Genomic DNA, 14,066 nt, shown 5'->3' on the forward strand with positions numbered 1-14,066 from the left:
TTTGATTTTTTTTTCCCGTGCCTTTCTTTCCTCCGGCGGGCACGACCTGATGTCTCGACCGGTCCCCGCGCCGCTCACACCCGCACCCCCCCCCCGCGCAACTCCTCCCTGCCCTCCCCCAACCGTGGACCCACCCCCAGCCCGCCACGCGCTTTCTTTCCATTACACTCTTGCTTTCCGTTTTTTTTTTTTTTTTCTACCGGGGGGGGGGGGGGTGCGGGGAACGGGCACGTACGTTCGCACTCCCGTAGTCGCTCGCTCTTCTTCCACTTCTCCCTCTAGTAGCGCCCCGCCGGGGGAGCCGAGGGTCCCCTCCCCGAGCGCCGGCGGTCGGACCCGACGGCTCGGACGCCGGCCGGGTGGGAGGCGAGGCGAGGCGAGGCGAGGCGAGGCTGCCTCTCCGCCCTCCTGCCGGCCGGGAGAGAGGCTCGCTGCGAGCCCGGTGACCGGACGAGTCGAACAGACGAGTCCCAGGCGGCCCGCGGCCCCCGGCCCCCGCCCCCCGCCCCCCGCCGCCGCCGCCGCCGCCACCACCACCACCACCACCACCACCCCCGGGACGGACGACGCCGTCTCCCCCCGGCCTACCTCTGCTACCGTCTTCCCGCCATTATTTTGCGTTCCCGCGCCGACACGAGCGACCGCCCGCATGCGAACCGGCCGTACTTTCCCGCCCGCCCGGCCCCCTTGTGGGCGGAGCCCCCGCCCACACGCCCGCGCCTGCGCACCTCCTCGGGAGGTCGGGGCCGTGTCCGCCGGTCGGGTGGAGGGGGACCGGGGGGAGGGGGGGGGGTTACGCGGCGCCCTGGCTAAGGTGTCCCGGCGTTGATGTGGCGCGCGAGCGAGCCGCACGCGAATGGGGTTTCAAAGACCCAGCTTGAAACCGCCTAAAGAGTTACCTAGCCCCCGAGCGAAAAGGAAACGAAACCAAAACGTTCAAACCGGCAAACGAACGGGCACACTGAGGGACAGAGAAATAAACAAAGAAGCAAACACGAGACGAACGCTGCCGTAAGAAGTCGCTGCCGAGCGGCTCGAAAGCAGCGGAACGGTCTACCCGGCCCCAGAGGGCTCCGAGCCGTTCACACGGCGGAGACCGCTAGAGGTCGCTGGCCCGGCCCTCTCCGGGCTGGCAGGCCACGTCTACCCGGCCAGGACGGACTTGGTCGCTCCGCGGCGGCGGCTGGAGGCCTCTGCGGGAGCCGCTCCCGGTCGCCGGACCGGTCGGCCCGGCCGCTCCGTGCACGCACAGGACTCGGTCTCACTGCAGCCGCGGCTGGAGGCCTCTGCAGGACCGGCTCGGGCTCTCCGGAACGGTCGGCCCGGCCCCTGCGTGCCCAAAAAGGACTCGGTCACACAGCAGCAGTGGCTGGAGGCCTCTGCAGGACCGGCTCGGGCCCTCCGGAACGGTCGGCCCGGCCCCTGAGTGCCCCAAAAGGACTCGGTCACACTGCAGGTGCGGCTGGAGGCCGCTGCTGGACCGGCTCCGGCTCTCCGGAATGGTCAGCCCGGCCCCTGTGTGCTCCCACAGGACTCGGTGTCACTGCAGGTGTGGCTGGTGGACTGTACAGGACCGACTCTGGGTCAGCGGACCGGTCGGCCCGGCCCCTGCGTGCCTCCACAGGACTCGGTCTCACTACAGGTGCGGCTGGAGGCCTGTACAGGCCCGTCTCAGGCTTGCTGGACCGGTCAACCCAACCCCTGCGTGCCCCCACCCGACTCGGCCACCTCCGCAGCTGCGGCTGGAGCATGCTGAAGGAGCCGATCCCGGTCACCGGACCGCTCGCACCGGCCCCTGCGGGCCCGCACAGCACTCGGTCACACTAAAGCCGCAGCTGGAGGCCTCTGCAGGACCGGCTCCGGCTCTCCGGAACGGTCAGCCCGGCCCCTGCGTGCCCAAACAGGACTCGGTCACACAGCAGCCGTGGCTGGAGGCCTCTGCAGGACCGGCTTGGGCTCGCCGTACCGGTCGGCCCAGCCCCTGTGTGCCCCACAGGACTCGGTTTCATTGCAGGTGCAGCTGCAGGCCTCTGCAGGACTGGCTCGGGCCCTCCGGAACGGTCAGCCCGGCACCTGCGTGCCCCCACCTGACTCGGCCACCACCGCAGCTGCGGCTGGAGCATGCTGAAGGAGCCGGTCCCGGTCGCCGGACCGCTCAGACCGGCCCGTGCGGGCCCGCACAGCACTCGGTCACACTAAAGCCGCAGCTGGCTCCCTCTGCACGACCGGCTCGGACACGCCAGACCGGTCAGACCGGCCCCTGGGGACCCCCACAACACTTGGTCACACTAAAGCCGCAGCTGGAGGCCTCTGCAGGACCGGCTCGGGCTTGCCAGACCGGTCGGCCCAGCCCCTGCGTGCCCCACAGGACTCGGTCTCACTGCAGGTGCGGCTGCAGGCCTCTGCAGGACCGGCTCGGGCTCTCCGGAACGGTCAGCCGGGCCCCTGCGTGCCCCCACCCGACTCGGCCTCCTCCGCAGCTGCGGCTGGAGCATGCTGAAGGAGCCGGTCCCGGTCGCCGGACCGCTCGGACCGGCCCCTGCGGGCCCGCACAGCACTCGGTCACACTAAAGCCGCAGCTGGCGCCCTCTGCAGGACCGGCTCGGGCTCTCCGGAACGGTCAGCCCGGCCCCTGCGTGCCCAAACAGGACTCGGTTTCATTGCAGGTGCGGCTGGTGGCCTGTACAGGACCAGCTCAGGCTCGCCGGACTGGTCACCCGGCCCCCTGCGTGCCCCCACCGGACTCGGCCTCCTCCGCAGCTGTGGCTGGAGCATGCTGAAGGAGCCGGTCCTGGTCGCCGGACCGCTCAGACCGGCCCGTGCGGGCCCGTACAGCACTCGGTCACACTAAAGCCGCAGCTGGCTCCCTCTGCACGACCGGCTCGGGCACGCCAGACCGGTCAGACCGGCCCCTGGGGACCCCCACAACACTTGGTCACACTAAAGCCGCAGCTGGAGGCCTCTGCAGGACCGGCTCGGGCTTGCCAGACCGGTCGGCCCAGCCCCTGCGTGCCCCAACAGGACTCGGTCTCACTACAGGTGCGGCTGGAGGCCTGTACAGGACAGTCTCAGGCTTGCTGGACCGGTCAACCCAACCCCTGCGTGCCCCCACCGGACTCGGCCACCTCCGCAGCTGCGGCTGGAGCATGCTGAAGGAGCCGGTCCTGGTCGCCGGACCGCTCAGACCGGCCCGTGCGGGCCCGCACAGCACTCGGTCACACTAAAGCCGCAGCTGGAGGCCTCTGCAGGACCGGCTCGGGCTTGCCAGACCGGTCGGCCCAGCCCCTGCGTGCCCCACAGGACTCGGTTTCATTGCAGGTGCGGCTGCAGGCCTCTGCAGGACCGGCTCGGGCTCTCCGGAACGGTCAGCCCGGCCCCTGCGTGCCCCCACCCGACTCGGCCACCTCCGCAGCTGTGGCTGGAGCATGCTGAAGGAGCCGGTCCCGGTCGCCGGACCGGTCGGAACGGCCCGTGCGGGCCCGCACAGCACTCGGTCACACTAAAGCCGCAGCTGGCGCCCTCTGCAGGACCGGCTCGGGCTCGCCAGACCGGTCGGACCGGCCCCTGTGGACCCCCACAACACTTGGTCACACTAAAGCCGCAGCTGGAGGCCTCTGCAGGACCGGCTCGGGCTCTCCGGAACAGTCAGCCCGGCCCCTGCGTGCCCAAACAGGACTCGGTCTCACTGCAGGTGCGGCTGGTGGCCTGTACAGGACCAGCTCAGGCTCGCCGGACCGGTCACCCGGACCCCTGCGTGCACCCACCGGACTCGGCCTCCTCCGCAGCTGTGGCTGGAGCATGCTGAAGGAGCCGGTCCTGGTCGCCGGACCGCTCAGACCGGCCCGTGCGGGCCCGCACAGCACTCGGTCACACTAAAGCCGCAGCTGGCTCCCTCTGCACGACCGGCTCGGGCACGCCAGACCGGTCAGACCGGCCCCTGGGGACCCCCACAACACTTGGTCACACTAAAGCCGCAGCTGGAGGCCTCTACAGGACCGGCTCGGGCTCTCCGGAACTGTCGGCCCGGCCCCTGCGTGCCCCACAGGACTCGGTCTCACTGCAGGTGCGGCTGGTGGCCTGTACAGGACCAGCTCAGGCTCGCCGGACTGGTCACCCGGACCCCTGCGTGCCCCCACCGGACTCGGCCTCCTCCGCAGCTGTGGCTGGAGCATGCTGAAGGAGCCGGTCCCGGTCGCCGGACCGCTCAGACCGGCCCGTGCGGGCCCGCACAGCACTCGGTCACACTAAAGCCGCAGCGGGCTCCCTCTGCACGACCGGCTCGGGCTCGCCAGACCGGTCAGACCGGCCCCTGGGGACCCCCACTACACTTGGTCACACTAAAGCCGCAGCTGGAGGCCTCTGCAGGACCGGCTCGGGCTTGCCAGACCGGTCGGCCCAGCCCCTGCGTGCCCCACAGGACTCGGTTTCATTGCAGGTGCGGCTGCAGGCCTCTGCAGGACCGGCTCGGGCTCTCCGGAACGGTCAGCCCAGCCCCTGCGTGCACCCACCCGACTCGGCCTCCTCCGCAGCTGCGGCTGGAGCATGCTGAAGGAGCCGGTCCCGGTCGCCGGACCGCTCGGACCGGCCCCTGCGGGCCCGCACAGCACTCGGTCACACTAAAGCCGCAGCTGGCGCCCTCTGCAGGACCGGCTCGGGCTCGCCAGACCGGTCGGACCGGCCCCTGGGGACCCCCACAACACTTGGTCACACTAAAGCCGCAGCTGGAGGCCTCTGCAGGACCGGCTCGGGCTTGCCAGACCGGTCGGCCCAGCCCCTGCGTGCCCCACAGGACTCGGTCTCACTGCAGGTGCGGCTGGTGGCCTGTACAGGACCAGCTCGGGCTCTCCGGAACGGTCAGCCGGGCCCCTGCGTGCCCCCACCGGACTCGGCCTCCTCCGCAGCTGTGGCTGGAGCATGCTGAAGGAGCCGGTCCCGGTCGCCGGACCGGTCAGACCGGCCCCTGCGGGCCCGCACAGCACTCGGTCACACTAAAGCCGCAGCTGGCGCCCTCTGCAGGACCGGCTCGGGCTCGCCAGACCGGTCGGACCGGCCCCTGGGGACCCCCACAACACTTGGTCACACTAAAGCCGCAGCTGGAGGCCTCTGCAGGACCGGCTCGGGCCCTCCGGAATGGTCGGCCTGGCCCCTGTGTGCCCCACAGGACTCGGTCTCACTGCAGGTGCGGCTGGTGGCCTCTGCAGGACCGGCTCAGGCTCGCCGGACTGGTCACCCGGACCCCTGCGTGCCCCCACCGGACTCGGCCTCCTCCGCAGCTGTGGCTGGAGCATGCTGAAGGAGCCGGTCCCGGTCGCCGGACCGCTCAGACCGGCCCGTGCGGGCCCGCACAGCACTCGGTCACACTAAAGCCGCAGCGGGCTCCCTCTGCACGACCGGCTCGGGCTCGCCAGACCGGTCAGACCGGCCCCTGGGGACCCCCACTACACTTGGTCACACTAAAGCCGCAGCTGGAGGCCTCTGCAGGACAAGGCTCGGGCTGGCCAGACCGGTCGGCCCAGCCCCTGCGTGCCCCACAGGACTCGGTTTCATTGCAGGTGCGGCTGCAGGCCTCTGCAGGACCGGCTCGGGCTCTCCGGAACGGTCAGCCCAGCCCCTGCGTGCCCCCACCCGACTCGGCCTCCTCCGCAGCTGCGGCTGGAGCATGCTGAAGGAGCCGGTCCCGGTCGCCGGACCGCTCAGACCGGCCCCTGCGGGCCCGCACAGCACTCGGTCACACTAAAGCCGCAGCTGGCGCCCTCTGCAGGACCGGCTCGGGCTCGCCAGACCGGTCGGACCGGCCCCTGGGGACCCCCACAACACTTGGTCACACTAAAGCCGCAGCTGGAGGCCTCTGCAGGACCGGCTCGGGCTTGCCAGACCGGTCGGCCCAGCCCCTGCGTGCCCCACAGGACTCGGTCTCACTGCAGGTGCGGCTGGTGGCCTCTGCGGGACCGGCTCGGGCTCTCCGGAACGGTCAGCCGGGCCCCTGCGTGCCCCCACCCGACTCGGCCTCCTCCGCAGCTGCGGCTGGAGCATGCTGAAGGAGCCGGTCCCGGTCGCCGGACCGCTCGGACCGGCCCCTGCGGGCCCGCACAGCACTCGGTCACACTAAAGCCGCAGCTGGCGCCCTCTGCAGGACCGGCTCGGGCTCTCCGGAACGGTCAGCCCGGCCCCTGCGTGCCCAAACAGGACTCGGTTTCATTGCAGGTGCGGCTGGTGGCCTGTACAGGACCAGCTCAGGCTCGCCGGACTGGTCACCTGGACCCCTGCGTGCCCCCACCGGACTCGGCCTCCTCCGCAGCTGTGGCTGGAGCATGCTGAAGGAGCCGGTCCTGGTCGCCGGACCGCTCAGACCGGCCCGTGCGGGCCCGCACAGCACTCGGTCACAATAAAGCCGCAGCTGGCTCCCTCTGCACGACCGGCTCGGGCACGCCAGACCGGTCAGACCGGCCCCTGGGGACCCCCACAACACTTGGTCACACTAAAGCCGCAGCTGGAGGCCTCTGCAGGACCGGCTCGGGCTTGCCAGACCGGTCGGCCCAGCCCCTGCGTGCCCCAACAGGACTCGGTCTCACTACAGGTGCGGCTGGAGGCCTGTACAGGACAGTCTCAGGCTTGCTGGACCGGTCAACCCAACCCCTGCGTGCCCCCACCGGACTCGGCCACCTCCGCAGCTGCGGCTGGAGCATGCTGAAGGAGCCGGTCCTGGTCGCCGGACCGCTCAGACCGGCCCGTGCGGGCCCGCACAGCACTCGGTCACACTAAAGCCGCAGCTGGAGGCCTCTGCAGGACCGGCTCGGGCTTGCCAGACCGGTCGGCCCAGCCCCTGCGTGCCCCACAGGACTCGGTTTCATTGCAGGTGCGGCTGCAGGCCTCTGCAGGACCGGCTCGGGCTCTCCGGAACGGTCAGCCCGGCCCCTGCGTGCCCCCACCCGACTCGGCCACCTCCGCAGCTGTGGCTGGAGCATGCTGAAGGAGCCGGTCCCGGTCGCCGGACCGGTCGGAACGGCCCGTGCGGGCCCGCACAGCACTCGGTCACACTAAAGCCGCAGCTGGCTCCCTCTGCACGACCGGCTCGGGCACGCCAGACCGGTCAGACCGGCCCCTGGGGACCCCCACAACACTTGGTCACACTAAAGCCGCAGCTGGAGGCCTCTACAGGACCGGCTCGGGCTCTCCGGAACTGTCGGCCCGGCCCCTGCGTGCCCCACAGGACTCGGTCTCACTGCAGGTGCGGCTGGTGGCCTGTACAGGACCAGCTCAGGCTCGCCGGACTGGTCACCCGGACCCCTGCGTGCCCCCACCGGACTCGGCCTCCTCCGCAGCTGTGGCTGGAGCATGCTGAAGGAGCCGGTCCCGGTCGCCGGACCGCTCAGACCGGCCCGTGCGGGCCCGCACAGCACTCGGTCACACTAAAGCCGCAGCGGGCTCCCTCTGCACGACCGGCTCGGGCTCGCCAGACCGGTCAGACCGGCCCCTGGGGACCCCCACTACACTTGGTCACACTAAAGCCGCAGCTGGAGGCCTCTGCAGGACCGGCTCGGGCTTGCCAGACCGGTCGGCCCAGCCCCTGCGTGCCCCACAGGACTCGGTTTCATTGCAGGTGCGGCTGCAGGCCTCTGCAGGACCGGCTCGGGCTCTCCGGAACGGTCAGCCCAGCCCCTGCGTGCACCCACCCGACTCGGCCTCCTCCGCAGCTGCGGCTGGAGCATGCTGAAGGAGCCGGTCCCGGTCGCCGGACCGCTCGGACCGGCCCCTGCGGGCCCGCACAGCACTCGGTCACACTAAAGCCGCAGCTGGCGCCCTCTGCAGGACCGGCTCGGGCTCGCCAGACCGGTCGGACCGGCCCCTGGGGACCCCCACAACACTTGGTCACACTAAAGCCGCAGCTGGAGGCCTCTGCAGGACCGGCTCGGGCTTGCCAGACCGGTCGGCCCAGCCCCTGCGTGCCCCACAGGACTCGGTCTCACTGCAGGTGCGGCTGGTGGCCTGTACAGGACCAGCTCGGGCTCTCCGGAACGGTCAGCCGGGCCCCTGCGTGCCCCCACCGGACTCGGCCTCCTCCGCAGCTGTGGCTGGAGCATGCTGAAGGAGCCGGTCCCGGTCGCCGGACCGGTCAGACCGGCCCCTGCGGGCCCGCACAGCACTCGGTCACACTAAAGCCGCAGCTGGCGCCCTCTGCAGGACCGGCTCGGGCTCGCCAGACCGGTCGGACCGGCCCCTGGGGACCCCCACAACACTTGGTCACACTAAAGCCGCAGCTGGAGGCCTCTGCAGGACCGGCTCGGGCCCTCCGGAATGGTCGGCCTGGCCCCTGTGTGCCCCACAGGACTCGGTCTCACTGCAGGTGCGGCTGGTGGCCTCTGCAGGACCGGCTCAGGCTCGCCGGACTGGTCACCCGGACCCCTGCGTGCCCCCACCGGACTCGGCCTCCTCCGCAGCTGTGGCTGGAGCATGCTGAAGGAGCCGGTCCCGGTCGCCGGACCGCTCAGACCGGCCCGTGCGGGCCCGCACAGCACTCGGTCACACTAAAGCCGCAGCGGGCTCCCTCTGCACGACCGGCTCGGGCTCGCCAGACCGGTCAGACCGGCCCCTGGGGACCCCCACTACACTTGGTCACACTAAAGCCGCAGCTGGAGGCCTCTGCAGGACAAGGCTCGGGCTGGCCAGACCGGTCGGCCCAGCCCCTGCGTGCCCCACAGGACTCGGTTTCATTGCAGGTGCGGCTGCAGGCCTCTGCAGGACCGGCTCGGGCTCTCCGGAACGGTCAGCCCAGCCCCTGCGTGCCCCCACCCGACTCGGCCTCCTCCGCAGCTGCGGCTGGAGCATGCTGAAGGAGCCGGTCCCGGTCGCCGGACCGCTCAGACCGGCCCCTGCGGGCCCGCACAGCACTCGGTCACACTAAAGCCGCAGCTGGCGCCCTCTGCAGGACCGGCTCGGGCTCGCCAGACCGGTCGGACCGGCCCCTGGGGACCCCCACAACACTTGGTCACACTAAAGCCGCAGCTGGAGGCCTCTGCAGGACCGGCTCGGGCTTGCCAGACCGGTCGGCCCAGCCCCTGCGTGCCCCACAGGACTCGGTCTCACTGCAGGTGCGGCTGGTGGCCTCTGCGGGACCGGCTCGGGCTCTCCGGAACGGTCAGCCGGGCCCCTGCGTGCCCCCACCCGACTCGGCCTCCTCCGCAGCTGCGGCTGGAGCATGCTGAAGGAGCCGGTCCCGGTCGCCGGACCGCTCGGACCGGCCCCTGCGGGCCCGCACAGCACTCGGTCACACTAAAGCCGCAGCTGGCGCCCTCTGCAGGACCGGCTCGGGCTCTCCGGAACGGTCAGCCCGGCCCCTGCGTGCCCAAACAGGACTCGGTTTCATTGCAGGTGCGGCTGGTGGCCTGTACAGGACCAGCTCAGGCTCGCCGGACTGGTCACCTGGACCCCTGCGTGCCCCCACCGGACTCGGCCTCCTCCGCAGCTGTGGCTGGAGCATGCTGAAGGAGCCGGTCCTGGTCGCCGGACCGCTCAGACCGGCCCGTGCGGGCCCGCACAGCACTCGGTCACAATAAAGCCGCAGCTGGCTCCCTCTGCACGACCGGCTCGGGCACGCCAGACCGGTCAGACCGGCCCCTGGGGACCCCCACAACACTTGGTCACACTAAAGCCGCAGCTGGAGGCCTCTGCAGGACCGGCTCGGGCTTGCCAGACCGGTCGGCCCAGCCCCTGCGTGCCCCAACAGGACTCGGTCTCACTACAGGTGCGGCTGGAGGCCTGTACAGGACAGTCTCAGGCTTGCTGGACCGGTCAACCCAACCCCTGCGTGCCCCCACCGGACTCGGCCACCTCCGCAGCTGCGGCTGGAGCATGCTGAAGGAGCCGGTCCTGGTCGCCGGACCGCTCAGACCGGCCCGTGCGGGCCCGCACAGCACTCGGTCACACTAAAGCCGCAGCTGGAGGCCTCTGCAGGACCGGCTCGGGCTTGCCAGACCGGTCGGCCCAGCCCCTGCGTGCCCCACAGGACTCGGTTTCATTGCAGGTGCGGCTGCAGGCCTCTGCAGGACCGGCTCGGGCTCTCCGGAACGGTCAGCCCGGCCCCTGCGTGCCCCCACCCGACTCGGCCACCTCCGCAGCTGTGGCTGGAGCATGCTGAAGGAGCCGGTCCCGGTCGCCGGACCGGTCGGAACGGCCCGTGCGGGCCCGCACAGCACTCGGTCACACTAAAGCCGCAGCTGGCTCCCTCTGCACGACCGGCTCGGGCACGCCAGACCGGTCAGACCGGCCCCTGGGGACCCCCACAACACTTGGTCACACTAAAGCCGCAGCTGGAGGCCTCTACAGGACCGGCTCGGGCTCTCCGGAACTGTCGGCCCGGCCCCTGCGTGCCCCACAGGACTCGGTCTCACTGCAGGTGCGGCTGGTGGCCTGTACAGGACCAGCTCAGGCTCGCCGGACTGGTCACCCGGACCCCTGCGTGCCCCCACCGGACTCGGCCTCCTCCGCAGCTGTGGCTGGAGCATGCTGAAGGAGCCGGTCCCGGTCGCCGGACCGCTCAGACCGGCCCGTGCGGGCCCGCACAGCACTCGGTCACACTAAAGCCGCAGCGGGCTCCCTCTGCACGACCGGCTCGGGCTCGCCAGACCGGTCAGACCGGCCCCTGGGGACCCCCACTACACTTGGTCACACTAAAGCCGCAGCTGGAGGCCTCTGCAGGACAAGGCTCGGGCTGGCCAGACCGGTCGGCCCAGCCCCTGCGTGCCCCACAGGACTCGGTTTCATTGCAGGTGCGGCTGCAGGCCTCTGCAGGACCGGCTCGGGCTCTCCGGAACGGTCAGCCCAGCCCCTGCGTGCCCCCACCCGACTCGGCCTCCTCCGCAGCTGCGGCTGGAGCATGCTGAAGGAGCCGGTCCCGGTCGCCGGACCGCTCAGACCGGCCCCTGCGGGCCCGCACAGCACTCGGTCACACTAAAGCCGCAGCTGGCGCCCTCTGCAGGACCGGCTCGGGCTCGCCAGACCGGTCGGACCGGCCCCTGGGGACCCCCACAACACTTGGTCACACTAAAGCCGCAGCTGGAGGCCTCTGCAGGACCGGCTCGGGCTTGCCAGACCGGTCGGCCCAGCCCCTGCGTGCCCCACAGGACTCGGTCTCACTGCAGGTGCGGCTGGTGGCCTCTGCGGGACCGGCTCGGGCTCTCCGGAACGGTCAGCCGGGCCCCTGCGTGCCCCCACCCGACTCGGCCTCCTCCGCAGCTGCGGCTGGAGCATGCTGAAGGAGCCGGTCCCGGTCGCCGGACCGCTCGGACCGGCCCCTGCGGGCCCGCACAGCACTCGGTCACACTAAAGCCGCAGCTGGCGCCCTCTGCAGGACCGGCTCGGGCTCTCCGGAACGGTCAGCCCGGCCCCTGCGTGCCCAAACAGGACTCGGTCACACAGCAGGTGCGGCTGGTGGCCTGTACAGGACCAGCTCAGGCTCGCCGGACTGGTCACCCGGACCCCTGCGTGCCCCCACCGGACTCGGCCTCCTCCGCAGCTGTGGCTGGAGCATGCTGAAGGAGCCGGTCCTGGTCGCCGGACCGCTCAGACCGGCCCGTGCGGGCCCGTACAGCACTCGGTCACACTAAAGCCGCAGCTGTCTCCCTCTGCACGACCGGCTCGGGCACGCCAGACCGGTCAGACCGGCCCCTGGGGACCCCCACAACACTTGGTCACACTAAAGCCGCAGCTGGAGGCCTCTGCAGGACCGGCTCGGGCTTGCCAGACCGGTCGGCCCAGCCCCTGCGTGCCCCAACAGGACTCGGTCTCACTACAGGTGCGGCTGGAGGCCTGTACAGGACAGTCTCAGGCTTGCTGGACCGGTCAACCCAACCCCTGCGTGCCCCCACCGGACTCGGCCACCTCCGCAGCTGCGGCTGGAGCATGCTGAAGGAGCCGGACCAGGTCGCCGGACCGCTCAGACCGGCCCGTGCGGGCCCGCACAGCACTCGGTCACACTAAAGCCGCAGCTGGAGGCCTCTGCAGGACCGGCTCGGGCTTGCCAGACCGGTCGGCCCAGCCCCTGCGTGCCCCACAGGACTCGGTTTCATTGCAGGTGCGGCTGCAGGCCTCTGCAGGACCGGCTCGGGCTCTCCGGAACGGTCAGCCCGGCCCCTGCGTGCCCCCACCCGACTCGGCCACCTCCGCAGCTGTGGCTGGAGCATGCTGAAGGAGCCGGTCCCGGTCGCCGGACCGGTCGGAACGGCCCGTGCGGGCCCGCACAGCACTCGGTCACACTAAAGCCGCAGCTGGCGCCCTCTGCAGGACCGGCTCGGGCTCGCCAGACCGGTCGGACCGGCCCCTGGGGACCCCCACAACACTTGGTCACACTAAAGCCGCAGCTGGAGGCCTCTGCAGGACCGGCTCGGGCTCTCCGGAACAGTCAGCCCGGCCCCTGCGTGCCCAAACAGGACTCGGTCTCACTGCAGGTGCGGCTGGTGGCCTGTACAGGACCAGCTCAGGCTCGCCGGACCGGTCACCCGGACCCCTGCGTGCACCCACCGGACTCGGCCTCCTCCGCAGCTGTGGCTGGAGCATGCTGAAGGAGCCGGTCCTGGTCGCCGGACCGCTCAGACCGGCCCGTGCGGGCCCGCACAGCACTCGGTCACACTAAAGCCGCAGCTGGCTCCCTCTGCACGACCGGCTCGGGCACGCCAGACCGGTCAGACCGGCCCCTGGGGACCCCCACAACACTTGGTCACACTAAAGCCGCAGCTGGAGGCCTCTACAGGACCGGCTCGGGCTCTCCGGAACTGTCGGCCCGGCCCCTGCGTGCCCCACAGGACTCGGTCTCACTGCAGGTGCGGCTGGTGGCCTGTACAGGACCAGCTCAGGCTCGCCGGACTGGTCACCCGGACCCCTGCGTGCACCCACCGGACTCGGCCTCCTCCGCAGCTGTGGCTGGAGCATGCTGAAGGAGCCGGTCCCGGTCGCCGGACCGCTCAGACCGGCCCGTGCAGGCCCGCACAGCACTCGGTCACACTAAAGCCGCAGCGGGCTCCCTCTGCACGACCGGCTCGGGCTCGCCAGACCGGTCAGACCGGCCCCTGGGGACCCCCACTACACTTGGTCACACTAAAGCCGCAGCTGGAGGCCTCTGCAGGACCGGCTCGGGCTTGCCAGACCGGTCGGCCCAGCCCCTGCGTGCCCCACAGGACTCGGTTTCATTGCAGGTGCGGCTGCAGGCCTCTGCAGGACCGGCTCGGGCTCTCCGGAACGGTCAGCCCAGCCCCTGCGTGCCCCCACCCGACTCGGCCTCCTCCGCAGCTGCGGCTGGAGCATGCTGAAGGAGCCGGTCCCGGTCGCCGGACCGCTCGGACCGGCCCCTGCGGGCCCGCACAGCACTCGGTCACACTAAAGCCGCAGCTGGCGCCCTCTGCAGGACCGGCTCGGGCTCGCCAGACCGGTCGGACCGGCCCCTGGGGACCCCCACAACACTTGGTCACACTAAAGCCGCAGCTGGAGGCCTCTGCAGGACCGGCTCGGGCCCTCCGGAATGGTCGGCCTGGCCCCTGTGTGCCCCACAGGACTCGGTCTCACTGCAGGTGCGGCTGGTGGCCTCTGCAGGACCGGCTCAGGCTCGCCGGACTGGTCACCCGGACCCCTGCGTGCCCCCACCGGACTCGGCCTCCTCCGCAGCTGTGGCTGGAGCATGCTGAAGGAGCCGGTCCTGGTCGCCGGACCGCTCAGACCGGCCCGTGCGGGCCCGCACAGCACTCGGTCACACTAAAGCCGCAGCGGGCTCCCTCTGCACGACCGGCTCGGGCTCGCCAGACCGGTCAGACCGGCCCCTGGGGACCCCCACTACACTTGGTCACACTAAAGCCGCAGCTGGAGGCCTCTGCAGGACCGGCTCGGGCTTGCCAGACCGGTCGGCCCAGCCCCTGCGTGCCCCACAGGACTCGGTTTCATTGCAGGTGCGGCTGCAGGCCTCTGCAGGACCGGCTCGGGCTCTCCGGAACGGTCAGCCCAGCCCCTGCGTGCCCCCACCCGACTCGGCCTCCTCCGCAGCTGCGGCTGGAGCATGCTGAAGGAGCCGGTCCCGGTCGCCG

At 71.3% G+C, this 14,066-nt stretch overlaps 1 long non-coding RNA gene across 2 annotated transcripts in view; it reads right to left on the reverse strand.

Moving 5' to 3' along the window:
• Positions 1 to 669, reverse strand: part of LOC124417262 — a 1,123-nt gene extending 454 nt beyond the window's left edge. Inside the window, exons 1-2 of one of the 2 annotated variants that reach the window (XR_006931653.1) lie at positions 589 to 669; positions 202 to 408 (exon numbers count right to left, since the gene is read on the reverse strand). This is a non-coding gene — a long non-coding RNA (uncharacterized LOC124417262). Of the gene's footprint in view, positions 1 to 201; positions 409 to 588 lie in introns of those variants that run through there. The other variant, XR_006931652.1, reaches the window with a different exon arrangement.
• Positions 670 to 14,066: the final 13,397 nt, after the last annotated feature.

This window comes from Gallus gallus, chromosome 16 (genome assembly GCF_016699485.2).
Source record: "Gallus gallus isolate bGalGal1 chromosome 16, bGalGal1.mat.broiler.GRCg7b, whole genome shotgun sequence".
NCBI classification, from domain to species: Eukaryota; Metazoa; Chordata; class Aves; order Galliformes; family Phasianidae; genus Gallus; species Gallus gallus.